Genomic DNA, 22,213 nt, shown 5'->3' with positions numbered 1-22,213 from the left:
CTTTCTTACTTTTAAAGACTATGGTGGTAATTAAATTGAATGTCTTAATCCTACAGACAAGGAGACTGGGGGGCAGAGATGTTAAGCCACATTCCTAATATAATATTCTGTTCCATAGTGGTACCAGGATTAAAACCCAGCTCCCAGAGTCCAATACAAGACTCTTTTTCACTTAATTCCATGTGACTCCTTTCTTTAAAAATAAAATAATGGGTTTGCTTTACGAATGTCAACTGGCTGATGCATATAAGAAAGTATATTATGGGAAATGTCAACCCACTTTGTGTTGCTGGAGATACAGAGATGCTTCTCAGATGGTAACTCTTTGTGGGGTCCAGGAAATCTCTCTTTCCTCCCTCCCCGCTCTTTTACATTATATTACCCCTCCTACCCGTGGGCTCCCACCTTCTTCTCCAATCAAGCCTCCTTTCTCCACAGAAGAGGTGGTCATAAAGACGTTACTAAAAATGAATCTAGCTAAAGTTGCTGAATGCTTGTGAGTCCTACTTTCATCAGCAACAACAATAAAGTTTGTCTTGCAGAAGGGTCCCAAGGACCTAACTCATCTTCTCTGATCTCAAAACTGATACAAGCTCAAGTTGCTTGTGGAAACCTGTGTCTTTTCTTCCAAAGATAATAAGTAACAGACCCTCTGAGTGTCTGTTGAAAAGAAGAGAAAAGAGACTGTCTGCCTTTGTATTCCCCAGGGAGCAAAAGCTATTGTGAGGAAGCAGACAGGCCTTGTGCTGCAGCCTGGCTCACAATGGCACATGCTAGTGACAAGAGACATAACATCGGAGCTGTGGCTCCTGCATGGCTGCAACTATTGATACAAGTTGTGTTGACTTGTAGTTATTACAGCTTCAGTTGGGACACTGCATTCCAAATAGTAATCAGTACCATACAAACTTTTCCAATATGCACTCCTCAGTCTAATTAAACAAAATGTAAATATACATTTGAAAGCAAGTTCTCCTTTCTATGGAATAAATTGCTTTATTTTTAAGTTAGTTTAGCATGTGACCAGAGTCAATGGAGGGAAAAGCAACATCTATTTTATTACTGATGGGAGGCAAAAATTTTAATATCCACAAATAAATTTAATGAGGACTATCTTTCTTATCTTTGGAGGAATATAGTATACATATGCAGTGCCTTTCAATCTAACGTGTTTAAGTTCTATGTGTGTATATTTGCACATGAATAAAACAAAAAGCTAATGAAATTAGAGTTTTAGAACTAGAGGGACACGTAATGTACCCTATTTCAGCTCTTCTGTCTTACAGTTCAATTTTCCATATTACAGTTCATACCCTTAGAAATTGAGATCTATAGGAGATTAGGAATCTGTCCATTAGTTGCAGAATAACAAATATTCAAATTCTTTAAAATTTTATCTTCTGGTATATTGGTCTAGATCCCAAATTACCAAAAAATTTATGGAAAAAAAATAAATAGAAATAATTAAAAACTTATTAGCACCTATAAAAGTACTTGAATTATACACTGAATTATTAACATTTATTGCATTTTAATACAATATGAAGGTACAATGTATTTTGTGGTATGTGAAATTTCATGTTTTAAATATTTTTCTTGATTGATAAAATTTTAACCAATCAGATCACCTCACTCACTGAATGCCTTGGCTAATAGAGAACTCTGAAATTTAATCCCAAAGTGGGCAATCCTGTGATATTCTGAATAATTCAGCCATTTTTCTCCTCATCTATTGGAGAAGAAATACATTTTTTTATTATCAAACAAGTAGGCGAGATTTTTGAATGAATAAAATTATTTAGGTAATTTCTAATCTCCCCCTTTTACTGATACAGACATAAATGGTATTGTTTTTTATTTGAAGAAAAGTTTTCATGTAAAGTTTTTAGGAAATTCTACTCTTAAAAGATTGCGTATCACCAGAAAAGAATTAAAAACAAACCAGAGATGAAGAATGTAAAGAAGGAGTGTCTTGCAGCATGCCGGCAGAAGGTTGCAGGGTCACAAATAGCCTGTAAAAATCAAGTTTTGATGGAAGGAAGAGACTTCCCCAGGTTGATGACAACTGGAGAGAGGAAGTAGACTGAAATCCTCAGTTCTCAAACTTTAACATGGTAACTGGTGTACTTGCTTTAACTCAGATTCCTAGGCGCCATCTCAGAGATTCTTTAGCTCTGAGTTAAGGCACAGAAATCTGCAGTTTTAACAAGAAGCGCTAATGTACAGATGCAAGTGATCTGGGGCCACACTTGAGAAATCCTAATTTAAATTATAGCACAGGGAATGTATGTTATGTAAAAGAAAGAAACAAAGGACTGTCCCATTAACACCACAATAAATTCCTGTGTGAAAAAGTGGACATTCTTTTCTAGAACAATATTTTACAACAGTCACCAGCTACTTATCATAACAAGTTTCTGCCCAGACCAGGCACGGTGGCTCATGCCTTTAATCCCAGCACTTTGGGAGGCTGAGGTGGGCAGATCACCTGAGGTCAGGAGTTGGAAAACAGACTGGCCAACATAGTGAAACCCCATCTCTACTAAAAATACAAAAATTAGGCAGGCGTGGTGACAGGCGCCTGTAATCCCAACTACTTGGGAGGCTGAGGCAGGAGAATCACTTGAACCTGAGAGGTGGAGGTTGTAGTGAGCTGAGATTGCACTACTGCACTCTAGCCTGGGCAACAGAGTGAAACTCTGTCTCAAAAAAAAAAAAAGAAGTTTCTGCCCAGATAATCCTGGAAAATTTCTATGCTATAATCAATATTTAGAAATTCATAGATTATTCTAACATGCAAAAAGGTGTTGCAGTACAAAACTCTAACTCTGTTTAAGTGATTTTCTATATTTACTTAATCATGGAATATATTTTTATTTAAGCAGAATTCCTATTTGTATCCCATTGAACCTATCCTCAGAAAAACCACTTAGGAAAACAATAGAGTAGTAGAGAAGTTTTGACCTTTTGAGCTGATATACAAGCACCTCTATTATCAAATGCCCCAGAAGCCTACTATGAAATCTCTTTACCTGTGAATGAAGATGTTCAGGCCTTTGGGGCTTTATACAGGGACACTCTGCTGTTGTTCAGGCTGAGTATTGTTTGAAAGATTCTTCTCTATAACTAGGAAGCTCTATTTATAATTTCTTATTTTTTCCCCTCCATGATTGGAAGTCCTTTTAGCTATAGCAAGTTGTATTGAGTTTTCCAATTCATGCCTATTTATATATTGAGTCACATCATTTAGTTATCATTTTCGGACAGTGACAAAATGACAGTGGATAGGGTTTTCTCTTCTCTTTGTAGAAAACAAAACTCTTCATAGAAAACACAGGATTTTCTGAATGATTCCAAAAATAATTTGAAATCTGTCTTTTATTATGCTATATGATCTAACTCCAATCCTAGAATGATCAAGCCATCTCTGTCTCCATAGCTGCTTACAAACATCCGAGTTCTGCCAGAGAAAGCCACAGAAATAGACATAAGTTCTATTATGAATTCATGATCACCAAACTCAAAGAAGCCTTCACCCCTACCAGTTAATTCTACTATATAGTGCTTCCCCATATAAAGTAGGCACAGCAAAAGATTATCAACAATAGAACAACTATAACAATATATTGTAATACAAATTATGTGAATGTTTCATCTCCCTTTTTTTCTCTCTCTTTCTTCTCAAAATATCTTAATACTATGTATAATACCTACCTCTTTTCAGACAGCAGTTAACCGTGCATAACTAAAATCACGGAAAGTGAAATCCTGGATAAGAGAGGACTACTGTCAGAGATGTCTGAACTAGAGTGACTTCATTTTGAATAGGGGCTGGGTAAAATAGGCTGAGACCTATTGGGCTATGTTCCCAGGAGGGTAAGGCATTCTTAGTCACAAGATGAGATGGGAGGTTGGCACAAGATACAGGTCATAAAGACCTTGTTAATAAAACAGGTTGCAGTAAAGAAGCCAGCAAAAAGCCACCAAAACCAAGATGGCCACGAGAGTGATCTCTGGTTGGCCTCACTGCTACACTCCCAGCAGCGTGTTGACAGTTTACAAATGCCGTGGAAATGTCAGGAAGTTACTCTATATGGTCTAAAAAGGGGAGGCATGAATAATCCACCCCTTGTTTAGCATATAATCAGGAAATAACCATAACAATGGGCAACCAGCAGCCCTCAGGGCTGTTCTGCTTATGGAGTAGCCATTCTTTTATTCCTTTACTTTTGTGCATGTGTGCACCACGTGTGCAGTGGCATGATCTCGGTTCACTGCAACTTCTGCCTCCTGGAATCAAGCTATTCTTGTGCCTCAGCCTCCCAAGTAACTGGGATTACAGGCACGCACCACCATGCCCCGCTAATTTTTTTCTGTATTTTTGATAGAGACGGGGTTTCGCCATGTTGGGCAGGCTAGTCTCAAAGTCCTGACCTCAGGTGATCTGTCCACCTTGGTTTCCCAAAGTGCTGGGATTACAGACATGGCCCACCATACCATGGCTATTCCTTTACTTTCTTAATAAACTTGCTTTCATTTTATGGACTCACCTTGAATTTTTCCTTGTGTGAGATCCAAGAACCAACCTTCTCTTGGGGTCTGGATTTGGACCCCTTTCCATTGACACTACTGTACATCTCTCATACTCATCAATGACAACTACATTTTCACATTTTATCTAACTCTCTTTTTCCCTCACCCCAAGATGAACCTCAGCTTTATAATCTACTTCATGAGAACTAGAAGCTATGAGTTGGAAATATCATGAAGCATAGAAATCTTCACAGATCTGCCCCTCTACTGTCATTTTTCCTTTTTATTATAATTTAAGAGCCTTTCCTCTTCCTCTGTAAGGCTAATCCTTCCACAGGTACTTTGGCTTCCTTCCCATCACAGCTCCTAAGGAATCATAGATTCATACCTCTCTCTTACTGAATATTTATTATGTATTATGAACCAGACAATATTCTAAATCCTAAGGATATACCTGTGGACAGATTAAAGATGCCTGCCTTTTAAAAAGTTGTATCCTAGTAAAATATTATTCTTTACATTATATATAATGCCTTCTTCATTTGTACAGGCAGTCTCTCTCTCTATCTGGATCCTTTCCATTGGTTTTTCGCATTAAGAAAAGCAAAACTGTCTGGGTGTCGTGGCTCACTCCTGTAATCTCAGCACTTTGGGAGGCCAATGCGGGCAGATGGCTTGAACTCACAAGTTCGAGACCAGCCTAGGCAATATGGTGAAACCTGTCTCTACAAAAAATACAAAAATTAGCTGGGTATGTGGTGGTGGGAGCCTGTAATCCCACCTACTCTGGAGGCTGAGCATGAGAATCACTTAAGCCTAGGAGGCAGAGTTTGCAGTGAGTTGAGATTGTACCACTGCACTACAGCCTGGGTGATAGAACCAGACCTTGTCTCAAAAGAAAAAAAAAAAGCAAAATCAAATACTATAAATATCTCTCTCTCCAGCTATGGCCCTATATTATTGCTTCATGCCACAGCCATACTTCTTAAGAGTTTACTTTTTTGGCCAGGCATGGTGGCTCACGCCTGTAATCCCAGCACTTTGGGAGGTCAAGGTGGGTGGATCATCTGAGGTCAGGAGTTCAAGACCTGCTTGGCCAACATGGTGAAACCTTGTCCCTACTGAAAACACAAAAATTAGCCGGACATGATGGCAGGTGCCTGTAATCCTAGCTACTTGGGAGGCTGAGACAGGAGAATAACTTGAACCTGGGAGGCAGAGGTTGCAGTGAACCTGGATCACACCATTGCACTCCAGACTGGGTGAATGAGCGAAACTCTGTCTCAAAAAAAAAAAATTTTTACTTTTTCGAAGAATTGCCTAGTTGCCCATATCTGCTATTCTATTTACTCATCCTCTATTATTCCTTATTTACAATATTACTTCTGCCTCTATTATTTCACTTAGATAGCTCTTATTTCAGACAATGAGTTCCAGTGTTGCTGGATTTCAGTATGCAGTTTTCAGTCTTCATCCTCCTTACTTTTCAGTACATTTGATTCTGACAGGTACTTCCTGCAACACTCATTCCCCATTGATTTCTATGATACCATTCTCCCTTGGTTTCCTATCCAGGCACTTCCTTTCTCTTTTCCTGGCTCATCCACTTCTATCAGTCATTATATTAAAATTCTTCATTGTTCAATACAGGCTCTCTTCTATCTCCTTTCACTGTATGACTTTTCTGGAGAACTTCATTAAGGTTCTTGGTTTCAAATACCACTTACATGCTAGTGATTCACAAATTTATATCTCTAACTTTCTCTGAGTTCCAAAGATAGAAGGTGGATACAAAGATAGATATTTGGCTAGTAGATATCCCATCTTGCATGCCTCAAAAGCATCTCAAAATGAACATATTTAGATGGAAATTCATGACTCTTGAGAATCCCTTAGTCTTGTTTTCCTTCCAGTGTTCTCTATCTTCTGAAAATCAGAATCCTAGTAACCCATTTACAGTTCCCTCTCCCTCACCTCCCACATATAATGCACTGCCATGTCCCGTTATTTGGCCTCTGAAATAAATTTCTACAATCTGTCTACTTCGCTCCATTTTCACCACCATCCTGGTCAAGGTGCAATTTCTCACCTAAATTTTATAATAACCTCCTAAATAAACAGCAGTATCTTATCTCTCTTCAATCTGTGCTCACTCTGCAGCAAGAACGTTCTTTTGAAAGGAAAAGCTGATCATATCATGTTCTTATTAAAAACCGTCAACTGCGTCCACTGTTTTTAAGATAAGAGTAGAACTAAAGTCTCTCTCGGTCTACAAGTTTGCCTTGCCACCATTTGCTCATTCCATTTCCCCTCTTTCTTTCCACTCCAAATGTATTGGCTTGTTTTGTCCCTTATAAACTCTTGCTTTTGTTTGTCATTGGGCCTTTGTCTGCATTATTTTCATCACCTGGAGTTCCTTTTTCTTATTTCTTTGCCTGATGAGCTCCTCTTAATTTCCCATATATTAGCTCAAATTTGACTTCCTTAAGGGAGCCTTTCTCCTGCACCAAATTAGATCAAATCTTTTTATTATACCATGTATTTCTCTTTTGTAGTTTTTTGTAGGTATGTAATTTTTGGTATATATGTAGAAATGTACAACTTGCAGTTGTATGTTTATTTACATGATTACTTATGTTTTTTCCTACTAAATCATAAGTTCCATGAGGTCAAGGGTTATGAATGTTTTGTTCACCAATTGTCCTCAGCAGCTAGTACATACTTGACACTTTGTAGAACATATAAAATAACTTTTACTACTGTGACTTATGCAAGACATTTTGGCAGCAAAGCAAAGTACTGATTATGCCAGTGTTCTAGAAATTCAATATTAAGTGGCTTGAACTTATGCTGATACATTTTTAATGATATTTTTATGATATCTCTTAGGAGATGACTCAGGACAATCCATATGCAGTCCCCATCCTCCAATTTGAAATTTTAAAAATTTCAATTTTTCAAATTAATCCTATAGTCTAGTATTAGAAAAAATTTTTTGGAGGTTATAGGTGGCAAATAATTTTTCACACTGAATTTTAGAGGAAGTCCATGATATTCTCCATGTAAACTTACAGGAGAGTCTCCAGGCTTTGAATGGTCCTGATACACAATAATTGCTCTAAACAACTTTTTACTTAGATCCTCATCATTTAATTTTTACTCCTCCATAGTGTGGAAATTATAATTCTTTCTCATCTAAAAGGCTATCTTCATAAGGCTTGTTGCACTCCAATACGATATGTGAAGTATTTATACATATATGGAATATATGTAAATATATTTAAAGTTAAGTTTTATATTTAGATATAAATATATCATATTAAAATATATATTAATATATCAGATACACTTATTACATAAATATAAATTATATTTATGTATAAATATGTGTGAATTTATAGTGTATATAATGATATGACATATATAAGCATATAAATATTAATATTTTGTAATTATGAGAATGAATTGGTGATAAACAGGTGTTGGTAAATGTGTGAGGTTAATTAGGAACCAGGGAATCTTGATGTGTTATTTTTTAGCTGAAATTGTGTACTCTGTTTAGAGTTAGGCATAGGGAGAGCATGTATAAAACATTCCTCTTCATTTTTCTTACTATTGTGTAGAGTTAAACATATATACAAAGCATTTATGAAGCAAGACAGTATACATACCTAATTCCTGGCAGAGTGACTAGGTGCTTATAGGAGTTTAAATTTAAAAGAGGAATCACAACTACCTGCCAACAATTTAATAAAAGCAGTGAAACATTTTAATCTTGAAGATTTCCCATTATTTTTTAAAAGATATAATGTTTCAGTTAGAGAATCAGTATAAACTTTTTGTAGAAATTCAGAAAATTTCAGGCAAAAATAAACACACATGCAAGTCTACTAGATGAAAGTAATCAATATTAACATTTTTATATGTTTCTTTACCCAAAAGGGTAGTACAGAATATGCTGTCTTATAAATTGATAGTATGGATTAATTGCCATGCCAATAAATATTCTTCCATAACATACTCTCTTATGGCTATATATTTATCTCTTTTGTGGATAAACCATGATTTCTTTAAATAGTCATGTAATGACGGGCACTGTTTTGCTATTATAAACAATAAATGTGATTAGCTAAATGGTAAAAAATTTAGGGGGACATGTCAGGGGATACAGACAGGAATACTCAAGATATCATATAGGCTGAGCTGAGAAACACAGATGACTCTATCTTAGGAAACTTTAAAGGTACATGAACTTCCCTATGGCAGAGCAAAGCCATGCAAATTGCTCAGTTTGGATTAAGTGTAGGCTAAATATTTTGTGCTAACAAACGTCTAAAGTTAAGGAAGGCAATATAGGAATAAAGTAATTAAGAATGATAACTATAGATTCAGACTCTATGGATACAATTCCTAGCTTTCCCACTTACTATCTGGTGATATGGAGCAAGTCATTTCATTCCTCTGAGCCTCAGTTTCCTCAGATGAAAAATGAGAATAACTATGCCTAGCTAATAAAGTTGTCATAAAGATTGAGATGATGCATGTAAATGATAATCATGGTGCTTAGCATACACTAAATGTATACCAAATGTTATCTATTGTTATTATTTTGAGACACTTTGAAAACATAAAACAAAAATTCTGAAATGCAAATCCTAAAATGGTACTAAACATGAGTCTCTATGAACTTTCAAAAAGAAGATGATTTTCGTATATCCTAACACTTAAGATTATGGATTTGTTTTCTCCATGAGTTAAGAGTTCTTTCCTCCAAGGGCTGTGAGAGTCATCCCTGCTCTTGTTTCTTGTCTGCACACTCAGAGACTATGAATTTCTAGGCAGCGCCCACTCCACCCTCCACAAGCATTTATTGAAAACAAACACATAGTACTTGGCTAGCAATCTTCTAGTTCTTTCAAGAACAAACAAAGAGAAATTTGGTCAATATCAATGCTCTTAACCAGAAATTTATCTTAAGAAATATCCGAACTTTAATAAAAATGTACATTTACTTTTCTAGGGTTAGTGCCATAAAGATTAAATGAATATGCAGAGGGTCTTAGTCCTTTTATGTTAAAAACATTCTCAATCTAATGAAAGTAACACACACACAATCACACAAATATACAACCCCTAAGTCTAATTGTTGCACAAAGATCTCTTTGAGAATTTTGTGTCTGGGGGAAGTCCAAGGCAGGAGTCATGGTATGTGTCAGAATACTCCTACTTCCTACCTAATACAAAATCCTGCTAAGGAATATTGACAGTTTAAAGTAGAAGCAGAATGTTTTTGTACAAAAAACACTTGCTATTACTTCTTCTAATATCTTGGATATTTCTTAGCTTCTCTGAGCTGCATTTTTTCTTATCTTGAGAAAATAAATAACATAAGTGAGCTTTGGGTATTTTTGAAGCTTAAATGAGTAATATGTATGGAATCTCTCGAGTAGTTCCTTAATATACTACATTTTTACTCATTTCTGTATAATCACATTATCAGAGCTGATCCTGGGGTAGAATTTATAGCAGATACTTGCCTGTTTTGCCTCTTTTGAGGAATTTGGCTTATGCTGAGCCAATAAGATAAATGTGTATTTGGAACACAGATACTCTAGATATCTGAGGTCCTTGAACTGGGAGATCAGAGAGCATGTAGAGAGGAGTTAGATCATGTTTAAGTAAAATAAATTGGCCTATGGAAGAAAAAGAAAGAGGCAGTTGTCCAGATAGAAGCTGAGATGAGAAAAACATGAAGCACTTGACAGACCAAGAAAGTGAAGAAGTTCCTCAACTTCTATTTCATGTTTCAGCTACTAGTGAAACCTTTTGGAACTTCCTCTTTTTGCATGGTATCACTGATGTTTTTATTCATTTATTACTGTATCAACCAACACCCAACAAAGTGAAATAATGACCAGATAGATACAGTCCTTATAGAGCCTACATACATATCTGTGTTTTATTTCAATGATATCTCTTTCCTACTGATAACATCCTGTGTGTGTTCGGCTTCTCGCAACGGAACTGATTAAAACACTGGGCAAAGTTATAAAGCAGATGATACCATGTTCTTATAGAGAATCACACTGAAATCCGTATTATTTAATGTGCAAATGTGGGCTACTCAATCTTCCCCTTCAGTGACACAGCAAGTCTTTCCAGATCTCTCTACTTTCATTCCCTCTGTTTCTGGTAATTTCATACATTTTTTTTTTCAATAGGGTTTTAGAGGAACAAGTGGTGTTTGGTTACATGGATAAGTTCTTTAGTAGCAATTTCTGAGATTTTGGTACACCCGTAACCCACACTGTACCCAATGTGTAGTCTTTTATCCCTCACGCCCACTCCCAACCTTCCCCTAAGTCCCCAAAGTTCAACATGTCATTTTTATGCTTTTGTGTCCTCATAGCTTAGCTCCAACTTATAAGTGAGAACATATGATGTTTGGTTTTTCCATTCCTGGGTGACTTCACTTACAATAATGGTCTCCAACTCCATCCAGATTGCTGCGAATGCCATTATTTCCTTCCTTTTTATGGCTGAGTAGTATTCTATGGGTGTGTGTGTGTGTGTGTGTGTGTATATATAAAGCTATATATATATACAACTATAAATATATAAAACTATATATATAACTATTTATAAAACTATATATAACTATATATATAAAACTATATATAACTATATATATAAAACTATATATAACTATATATATAAAACTATATATATAACTATATATATAAAACTATATATAACTATATATAAAACTATATATACAACTATATATACATAAAACTATATATACACAACTATATATATAAAACTATATATATAAAGCTATATATATACAACTATATATATATAACTATATATACAACTATATATATAAAACTATATATATACAACTATATATATAACTATACATATACAATTATATATATATATAACTATATATATATAACTATATATATATAAAATTTTATCCACTTGTTGATTGATGGGCATTTGGGCTGGTTCCATATTTTTGCAATTGCAAATTGTGCTGCTATAAACATACATGTGCAAGTGTCTTTTTCATATAATGATTTCTTTTCCTCTGGGTAGATACCCAGCAGTGGGATTGCTGGATCAAATGGCAGATCTACTTTTAGTCCTTTAAGGAATCTCCATACTGTTTCCCATAGTGGTTGTACTAGTTTACATTCCCACCAGCAGCGTAAAAGTGTTCCCTTTTCACCACATTCATGCCAACATCCGTTATTTTTTGATTTTTTAAATTATGGCCATTCTTGCTGGAATAAAGTGATAATGCATTGTGGTTTTGATTTGCATTTCCCTGACCATTAGTAATGTTGTGCATTTTTTATATATTTGTTGGCCATTTGTATTAATATCTTGTTTTGAGAATTGTCTATTCATGTCCTTTGCCTCCTTTTTGATGGTATTATTTGTTTTTTTGTTGCTGATTTGTTTGAGTTCCTTTTAGATTCTGCATATTGGTCCATTGTTAGATGCCTAATTTGTGAAGATTTTCTTCCACTCTGTGGGTTGTCTGTTTACTTTGCTGATTATTTCTCTTGCTGTGTGGAAGCTTTTTACTTTAATTCGGTCCTATCTATTTATATTTGTTCTTGTTGCATTTGCTTTTGAGTTCTTGGTTCTGAAGGCTTCACCTAAGCCAATTTCTAGGAGGGTTTTTTCCGATATCATCTTCTAGAATTTTTATGGTTTCAGGTCTTAGATTTAAGTCTTTGATCCATATTAGGTTGATTTTTGTATAAGGTGAGAGATGAGTATCCAGTTTTATTATTCTACATGTGACTTGCCAGTTATCCCAGCACTATTAGTTGAATAGGGTGTCCTTTTCCCACTTTATGTTTTTGTTTGCTTTGTCAAAGGTCAGTTGGCTATAAGTGTTTGGCTTTATTTCTGGATTCTCTTGTGTTCCATTGGTATAAAAATGTGCCTATTTTTATACCAGTACCATGTTGTTTTGGTGACTATAGCCTTATAGTACCCACTCAGACCACAGTGGAATAAAATTGGAAAGCAGGCCAGGCACGGTGGCTCACGGCTGTAATCCCAGCACTTTGGGAGGCCGAGGTGGGTAGATCGCAAGGTCAGGAGATCGAGACCATCCTGGCTAACATCCTGGGGTTTAGTGAAACCCCATCTCTACTAAAAATACAACAATTAGCCAGACATGGTGGTGCGTGCCTGTAGTCCCAGCTGCCTCAGGGAACCCTCAAAACCATGCAAATACATGGAAATTAAATAATCTGCTCCTGAGTGATTGAAGGGTCAACAGTGAAATCAAGATGGAAATTAAGAAACTCTTTGAACTGAATAATAAGAGTGGTATAACCTATCAAAACCTCTGGGATACAACAAGAGTGGTGCTAAGAGAAAAGTTCATAGCATTAATGCCTACATCAAAAAGTCTGAAAGAGCACAAATAGACAATCTAAGGTCATACCTCAAGGAACTATAGAAACAAGAACAAACAAAACTCACAGCCAGCAGAAGAAAAGAAATAACAAAGATCAGAGCAGAACTAAATGAATTGAAGAAAAAAAAAACGAAAACAGAAAACATAAATGGAACAAAAAGCTGGTTCTTTGAAAAGATAAAATCCATAGACCATTAGTGAGATTAACCAAGAAAAGAGTAGAAAAGATACAAATAAGCTCAATTAGAAATGAAACAAGAAATATTACAACTGATACCACTGAAATACAAAAGATCATTCAAGGCTACTATGAACACCTTTACACGCACAAAATAGAAAACCTAGAGGAGAAGGATAAATTCCTGGAAAAATACAACCTTCTTAGATTAAACCAGGAAGAAATAGAATCTGGACTGCCCAATAATAAGCAGTGATACTAAAATGGTAATAAAAAATTGGCAACAAAAAATGTCCAGGACCAGATGGATTCATAGCTGAATTCTATCAGACATTAAATAAAGAATTGACACCAATTCTATGGAAATTATTCTAAAAGATAGAGAAAGAGAGAATCCTCCCTAAATCATTCTATGAAGCCGGTATCTCCCTAATACTAAAAACAGGAAAGGACATAACATCAACAACAACAACAAAAAAACTACAGACCAATATCCCTGATGAACATAGATGCAAAAATCCTCAACAAAATATTAACTAACTGAATCCAACAGCATATCAAAAAGATAATCCACCATGATCAAGTGGGTTTCCTACCAGGGATACAGGGATAGTTTAACATACGCAAGTCAATAAATGTCATACACCACAGAAACAGAATTAAAAACAAAAATCACATGATCATCTTAATAGATGCAGAAAAAAAATCATTTGACAAAATCCAGCATCCCTTTATGATTAAACCCTCAGCAAAATTGACATAGAAGGAACATACCTTAAGGTAATAAAAGCCACCAATGACAAACTCACTGCCAACGTTATACTGGATGGGAAAATGTTGAAAGCATTTCTCCTGATAACTGGAACAAGATAAGGATACCCACTTTCACCATTTCTATTTAACATAGTAGTGGAAGTCCTAGCCAGAGCAATCAGATAAGGGAAAGAAATAAAGGGCATCCAAATAGGTAAGCAGGAAGTCAAACTGTCACTGTTTGCCAATGATATGATCATATACCTAGAGAACCCTAAAGACCCATTAAAAAATCTCCTAGATCTGATAAATAAATTAAGTGTCAGGATACAAAATCAATGTGCACAAATAAGCAGTGCTGCTATACATCAACAGCAACCACGCTGAGAATCAAATCAAGAACGCAACCCGTTTTACAATAGCTGCAAAACAAAATTAAAATCTGGACAGGCACGGTGACTCATGCCTGTAATCCCAGCACTTTGAGAGGCCAAGATGGAAGGATCACTTGAGGTCAGGAGTTCAAGAGACCAACATGATGAAACCCCATCTCTACTAAAAATACAAAAATTAGCCAAGTGTGATGGCACATGCCTGTAATCCCAGCTACTCGGGAGGCTGAGGTAGGAGAATCACTTGAACCCGGGAGGCAGAGGTTGCAGTGAGTTGAGATCATGCCACCGCACTCCAGCCTGGGCCACAGAGCGAGACTCCTTCTCAAATAAATAAATAAATAAATAAAAATCTTTAGGAATACACCTAACTAAGGAGGTGAAAGCCCTCTACAAGGAAATCTACAAAGCACTGCTGAAAGAAATCATAGATCACACAAAGAAATGGAAACACATCTCATGCTCATGGATGGGTAGAATTAATATTGTGAAAATGACCAGACTGCCAAAAGCAACCTACAAATTCGGTGCAATTTCCATCAAAATACCACCATCATTCTTCACAGGACTAGAGAAAAACAATCCTAAAATTCATATGGAACTAAAAAAGAGCCCGCATAGCCAAAGCAAAACTAAGTACAAAGAACGAATCTGTAGGCGTCATGTTACCGGACTTCAAACTATGCAATCCCATACGCTTTCTCAACAATTTCTCCCCTCCTTACCTCCCACATTCCTTCCTGATACATTCACCGAGTTAAAGTAAAGATTGAATTATTTAGTTAGCCCTGTTGGCTGCTACATGTATTCCCTCTGGTTCAAGATGGGAAAGAAAAAGCAAGAGAATAAAAGAGAGGTATTAGGATCTAAAATTTGCTGTATAATATGGTAGCCACTAGCCAAATTTAAATTAATTAAAACCAAAAACAATTAAACACTTAGTTCTTCAGTAGCACTAGCCACATTTCATGTGTTCGATAGACACCTATGGCAAGTAGCTACCAAGTAAGATAGCATAGATTATAGATCATTTCATTTTTGTGAAATATTCTATCAAGCAGCCCTGAGACAGAGCATAATAAACATCAGCCTTATTTCCCACCTGTATTTCAATTAATTTAAGGACTATTACAACATAGTCAGAAAATGGAATATCAAAATACCATTATTATTATTATAGATAAACTTGATATTAGAGGATATGGCTTATGTCTGTGGGCAAATATGTTTATCTATCCAGATTTACCCATACAGACAGGGTAAAGATGGACTGGGACAGCTTTCCTTATTGGTAGAGAGATAGAGCCTACCATGGAAAAATGTCTGAGACCTGTGGAAGGTGATCCAACAAGGAAGAAAAGTCAACTAATTTGTTTTACCCTAATAACATCAATCAGACTGTTCACTCAGCTCTTTTGGAGCAGAATGAGCAAAGTAACAGAACCAGAACATCACAGTCACCAATCTCCTTTCCTGTGGAAGAAAACAGACTTGTAGAAATGATGCCCCTTAAAGAGAAGATAAAACAATACCCCCAGACTTTCATTATCTAGGATAAATTGTAAGTTCTTTGGGACTCTAGGACAAAATCTTCCCTAGCAGTGTGTCTTGAGATGCAATTTCCATCAAAATACCACCATTGTTCTTCACAGAACTAGAAAAAACAATACCAAAATTCATGTGGAACTAAAAAAGAGCCCTCATAGCCAAAGCAAGACTAAGCAAAAAGAACAAATCTGGAGGCATCATGTTATCTGACTTCAAACTATACGATCCCATACACTTTCGTAAGTTTCTCCCCTCCCTTAAATAGAAGATAAAATAGTACCCCAGACTTTCATCCTCTATGATAAATTGTAAGTTATTTTGGGCTCTAGGATAAGACCTTCCCTAGCAGTGTGTCTTGAGATAATGATTCTTTTAAGCTCTTAAAGTGGTGGATGAGGTAGCCAGCACTTCCGGATAATTGTTATCTGCTTCTAAGCTACTTCATCCTGAGCTTTATTCCAGTTTGAAAAAAAAATTTAAAAAGATTGGTTGATCATGAAACTATTCTGTGTGTGACAATGAGAAAATCCATTAACATGGCACCCAACATCTTTCATTAAATCCAAAGGCCCTCTATATTCTTTCTCTCTCTCTCTATAAGACCTTCCCTTCCCTTCCCTTCCCTTCCCTTCCCTTCCCTCCCCTCCTCTCCTTTCCTCCTTTCCTCATTTCCTTCCTTTCCTTCTTTCCCTCCCCTTCCCTCCCCTTCCACCCCCTTCCCTCCCCTTCCCTCCCCTTCCCTTTCCTTCCTTCCTTCCTTTTCTTCCCTTCTTCTTCCCTCTCCCCCACCTCCCTCTTTCTTTCTCTCCCTCCCTTCCTCCTCCATGGTACCTGTTTTTTTGTATGTGCAGATAGCTTTTATGTCAAACTAAAACTTGTTTCTTGGAATGGCTTATCTTGTATTGGGCTATTTCTTATAGTTGACATATTTGGTTTTATCTTCAGTACTCTGACCAATCAGAGTGTAATTTTTGTTCTTTCTTTCTTGGTTCCATATAGTGGCTCATAGCAAAGATTGCCACACTTTTCTTCTTCCACAAGCAGGTTCCTCCCTCTTATTTTGGACTACCAGCTTCTTCTAGAACCTGTGGTAAGAATAACTTGTTATAAAATTAATTCAGAAGCATCAATTTCTGAATTATTTATCACAATATATGGCACTTTAAAATTTATCATCTTTTTCTCTGTTTTATACTGCAACCTTTTTAAGTTCAACTACATTCTCTTATAAGTATGTCCTCAGAATTCTAACATGAATCTGATGAACATTAATTAAATTATGAATTAAATTAGACTAGGTGGTTTTAGACAATTTGAGACACCATAGCAGTGATAGACTTTGAGTCCCATTAGGATTTTAATATGCCCCTCTAGTCAAAAATTGCTTCTGGAGCTAGACTGACTAAATTGAATCCTGGCTTCTTCATCTACAAGGTGTATGACCCTGGACCACTTACTTAAGCTCTCATATTCCTCACACTAAATTAGTGATAATGGTGCCTATTTACTGCATACAGTTGGTAAGTTTAATTGAGCCTATCATGTAGAACGTGATGAGGGGCACACTGGAAATGCTGAAAAAGTAGATTATTTTGTTTCTTTGAACAATTTACATATACTTATTTAAAATCATTTTAAGATTGCCCTGTTATCTCTAGTTCCTCAGGTGTGAATTCTTCACCTTAGTGGTCTATGGATTATATTCCTTGATGATAGACTGCTTTTTGTGTTTTATAACTTTTGCCTTAAGCACATCTTCTGTGAAAGTTGTCTTTCTTGGAGTCTAAGCATACCTTCAGCTGTGGAAGCTTTACTAACAGATGGGTTTTTATAGCTGCTACAGCCTGGCCTCTATGTTAGTCTTTTACCTCAGGGACTTTCTACAGCTCATTACTCACCCATATTCATGGCAGTCTAAGGATTCTGGTTTTATTTATTTATTTTTGGTGGGGTTGGGGTTGAAGGGAGAGATAAATCTGTTTTTTGATTGATCACAGTTTCATGTAGGCCAATTGCCTGTTTTCCCCCAGGACTATTGGGGTAGAGAATTTTTAATCATTGTTCCAGATTGGGTGGAGATTTTCTTCTTTTTTATGCCAGTTACCAGCTATGTAATCTTGGGTAAGTTAATTTACCCTTTCCTACTCCAATTTCTTCAAAGTGAGGTATAATAATAGCATATATCTCATAGGTTTTTGTGAGGATTAAATAATTTGATATACATAAGGTGCTTAGAGTGGTGTCTGTAATATATTAAATGTTATGTAATTGTTACTTACTACTGTTATTCTTATGTAGACAATAAACCTCAGCCCCTATCATATTGAAAATGTATATGCTTTTGGATGTCTTGGATTCATCTTTATGACTATATTTTCTACTTGCCTTTTTACAAATTGAATTTCTGTTTTAATTTTTTTGCTCTTGAGTGTATATATCTATTTTAAAATTTAAAACACCTTTACCAAGTATTTATTTATGTTTGGAGAGTATAAGTGTGTGTTAAAGATAGGTCAAGTAGATGGGAAGAATTCCTATGTCAACTTAGTCTACTATCTTGACCCAAAGTCATAGCTTCTGATACTTGTTCTTATTACAGATGTTCTTTTTGTTATTATTACTGGACTCGTCTCATCTCTAACACTGCAAAGTATGTTTTATGAGTTAGGATTCTTTACATCATAAGTCACACACACACACACACACACACACACACACACACACACATACCCCAAACCAAAATGCCTTAATCAAATAGGGAATTTATTAGTTCATGTAACAAAGTCAAAAGGGAGATTATTAACTCAGCTATATTTGGACTCAAAATATACCACAATTCAGATTTTCTTAATCTTTAAAGTCTGTTTCTGTGAATTGATTTTTTTGTCAACACACACTTCTTGCATATGGTGACAAATGGTAGTAGTATTCTCAGCCTACACTTATGCATGTTTAAGCATAGTGGCATCTCAGAAAATTATCATTATATTTCACTGATCTTATTGGGTTAGGTTCCCATTACTCAGGAAATCAGTGTGAGGTAAGTGAAAGTAATTTGAACAACAATAAAGGAAATTAATGAATCTATAAACTGATTATTTGAAAAGATAAATAAAATTTATAAACATCTGCTAGCAGGTCAAAAAAGAGAGAGAGAGAAAATAAACAATATCAAAAATGAAAGAGGGGCTGTATCTTCAGATCCCATAAACATTAAAAGGATAGAAAGGAAGTATTATAAACAACTTTATGCCTATTCATTTGATAACTTTCATGAAATGGACATCAAAGTTGTTTGTGCTAATACCACTAGGCAGCTTCTCAAATTACTGGTGCATTAATTTGTGAAGTTAAGATAAAAAGGTTCTCCCCATGTTTACAGGGCAACTTATAAATCCAGTATTAGAGCATTTGAAGAATGTGTAATCCTCTTCTCCTTTCCTGGATTATCTCTTAGCAATATATATTTCTGTGAAAGAAAATTTCTCTCAAGTTCAGTGACACCTTTTCTGATGTCACTTTTTTCTTCAGAAACTGTTATCAGTTATCTTCCTATTGATAATGTGCTTCCTATTGATAATGTGCTTGTAAGAACTGTTTGTAATAAAGGTTTATAATAATGGATGAGGGATACCATATTGTATATTATTGATTTTATTGTGTTCACCATCATTGTTCTGAAGTTTTGAAATATTTATTTTCCAAAATTATAACAAGGAATGTATATGAGTAGAATTTTTTTTCTGTCCACGACTGCCACCATCTTGTTTAAGCCACCATTTGTATTTGCTTTTCTCCCAGGTTCTCCCAAATCCTCTCCACCACCTACCATCAACCCTTGAAAAACTTACTACTATTATCTCTTGCAAAGCAAGCTAACTCTTTTTAGTTCATATGGCTTTATCTTTATCCATTCAGTGTCTTTTTTGATATAAGTAGTCAACATCTGATGCTGAATATAAGGAATGCAGTTTATATTTTCCTAAGTTGAAAAAAAAGTCCTTACTTTGAGTTACTTTTCTTCAAACCTAGAAAGATATTTTTATTTAAATAGGGTAATTGAAGTTGTATTTATTTTGGAGTCCAGCAGGGCTTTGAGGTATTTAAAGAATAGATAATAAAATGACCTAGGAAGTTAATAAATTGTCAATACCTCTACTCTCCTAAGACATTTAAAATAGAGGTCTCATTTTAATGTATAAAAGTTGGTCCAGTGTAACAATTGTGTGAATAATGGTGATAGTTGATATCTGTTATTACTTGGTCTTGTATTTTAACATTATCTCTTAAACATTTTCCAGAATGGAAAAGAGCATATTTCTATTATTTCCTGTATTTCCTTTTGCTATGAAATGTAAAAAAAAAATACAAAGACAAAATAATTGTAATCCAAAATTAACCCTTATTAATATTTTATTATATTTTCTTCAAACTTCTTTTTTTGAAATTTTAAGTTCAAGGGTACATGTGCAGGATGTGCAGGTTTGTTACATAGGTAAACATGTGCCATAGTGGTTTGCTGCTTCGTGTGTGTTCTTCTCCCTATGTCCATGTATTATCATTATTCAGCTCCCACTTGTAGGTGAGAACATGTGGTGGTTGGTTTTCTGTTCCTGCATTAGTTTGCTGAGAATAATGATTTCCAGCTCCATTCATGTCCCTTGCAAAGGACATGATCTCATTCCTTTTTACGGGTGCATAGTGTTCCATGGTGTTTATGTACCACGTTTTCTTTATCCAGTCTATCATTGATGGGCATTTGGGTTGACTCCATGTCTCTGCTATTCTGTATAGTGCTGCAATGAACATATGCCTGCATGTATCTTCTTGTAATTTTTATTTTTTTAATAATAGAATGATTTATACTCCTTTGGGCATGTACCCAGTAATAGGATTGCTGGGTCAAATGGTATGTCTGGTTCTAGATCTTTGAGGAATTCCCACACTGTTTTCCACAATAGTTGAACTAATTTACATTCCCAGCAACAGTGTACAAGTGTTCCTTTTTCTCCACAGCCTCACTAACATCTGTTGTTTCTTGACATTTTAATAATCACCATTTTGATTGGCATGAGATGATATCTCATTACGGTTTTGATTTGCATTGCTGTAATGATTAGTGATGTTGAACTTTCTCTGATATGATTGTTGCTCGCATGTATGTCTTCTTTTGAGAAGTGTCTGTTCATGTCCTTTACCCACTTTTTAATGGGATTGTTTGTTTTCGTGTAAATTTGTTTAAATTCCTTGTAGATTCTGGATATTAGACAAATATCAGATGGATAGATTGCAGAAATTTTCTCCTATTCTATAGGATGTGTGTTCACTCTGATGATAGTTTCTTTTGCTGTGCAGAAGTTCTTTAGTTTAATTAGATCCCATGCCAATTTTTGCTTTTGTTGCAGTTGCTTTTGATGTTTTTGTCATGAAATCTTTGCCCATGACTATGTCCTGAAGGGTATTGCATAGATTTTCTTCTAGAGTTTTTATAGTTTCGGTTTTTACATTTAAGTCTTTAATCTACCTTGAGTTAATTTTTGTATAAAGTGTAAGGAAGGGGTCCAGTTTCAATTTTCTGCATATGGCTAGCCAGTTCTCCCAGCACCATTTATTAAATAGGGAATCCTTTCCCCGTTGCTTGTTTTTGTCAGATTTTTCAAAGATCAGATGGTTGTAGATGTGTGATCTTATTTCTGAGTTCTCTATTCTGTTCCCTTGGTCTATGTGTCTGTTTTTGTACCAGTACCATGCTGTTTTGGTTGCTGTAGCCTTGTAGGATAGTTTGAAGTCAGGTAGCGTGATGTCTCCAGGTTTGTTCTTTTTGCTTAGGATTGTCTTGGCTATAGGGGCTCCTTTTGGGTTCCATATAAATTTTAAAATAGTTTTTAAAATGTCAATGGTAGTTTAATGGAAATAGCATTGAATCTATAAATTACTTTAGGCATTATGGCCATTTTCACAATATTGATTATTTCTATCCATGAACAGGGAATGTTTTTCCATTTGTTTGTGTGTTCTCTGATTTCCTTGAGCAGTGGTTTGTAGTTCTCCTTGAAGAGGTGCTTCACGTCTCTTGTTAGCTGTGTTCCTAGGTATTTATCTTTGTAGCAATTGTGAATGGGAGTTCATTCTTGATTTGGCTGTCTGCTTGTCTATTATTAGTGTATAGGAATGCTTGTGATTTTTGCACATTGATTTTGTATCCTGAGACTTTGCTGAAGTTCCTTATCAGCTTAACAAGCTTTTGGGCTGAGACGATGGGGTTTTCTAGATATAGGATCATATCATCTGCAAACAAAGATAATTTGACTTCCTCCCTTCCTATTTGAATGTCAAGTTTCTTTAAGGTAAAAATCTCAC

General features: G+C 35.5%; 1 long non-coding RNA gene across 5 annotated transcripts in view; it reads left to right on the top strand.

Annotated features, from left to right (window-relative positions):
- Nucleotides 1-22,213, top strand: part of LOC103891686 (uncharacterized) — a 252,316-nt gene that overhangs the window by 24,604 nt on the left and 205,499 nt on the right. The window lies entirely within an intron of this gene.

The sequence above is a fragment of the Pongo abelii genome, chromosome 8 (genome assembly GCF_028885655.2).
Source record: "Pongo abelii isolate AG06213 chromosome 8, NHGRI_mPonAbe1-v2.0_pri, whole genome shotgun sequence".
NCBI lineage: Eukaryota > Metazoa > Chordata > Mammalia > Primates > Hominidae > Pongo > Pongo abelii.
Note: the sequence above shows the minus strand (reverse complement) of the source record. Positions and strands in the feature narration are given on the sequence as shown.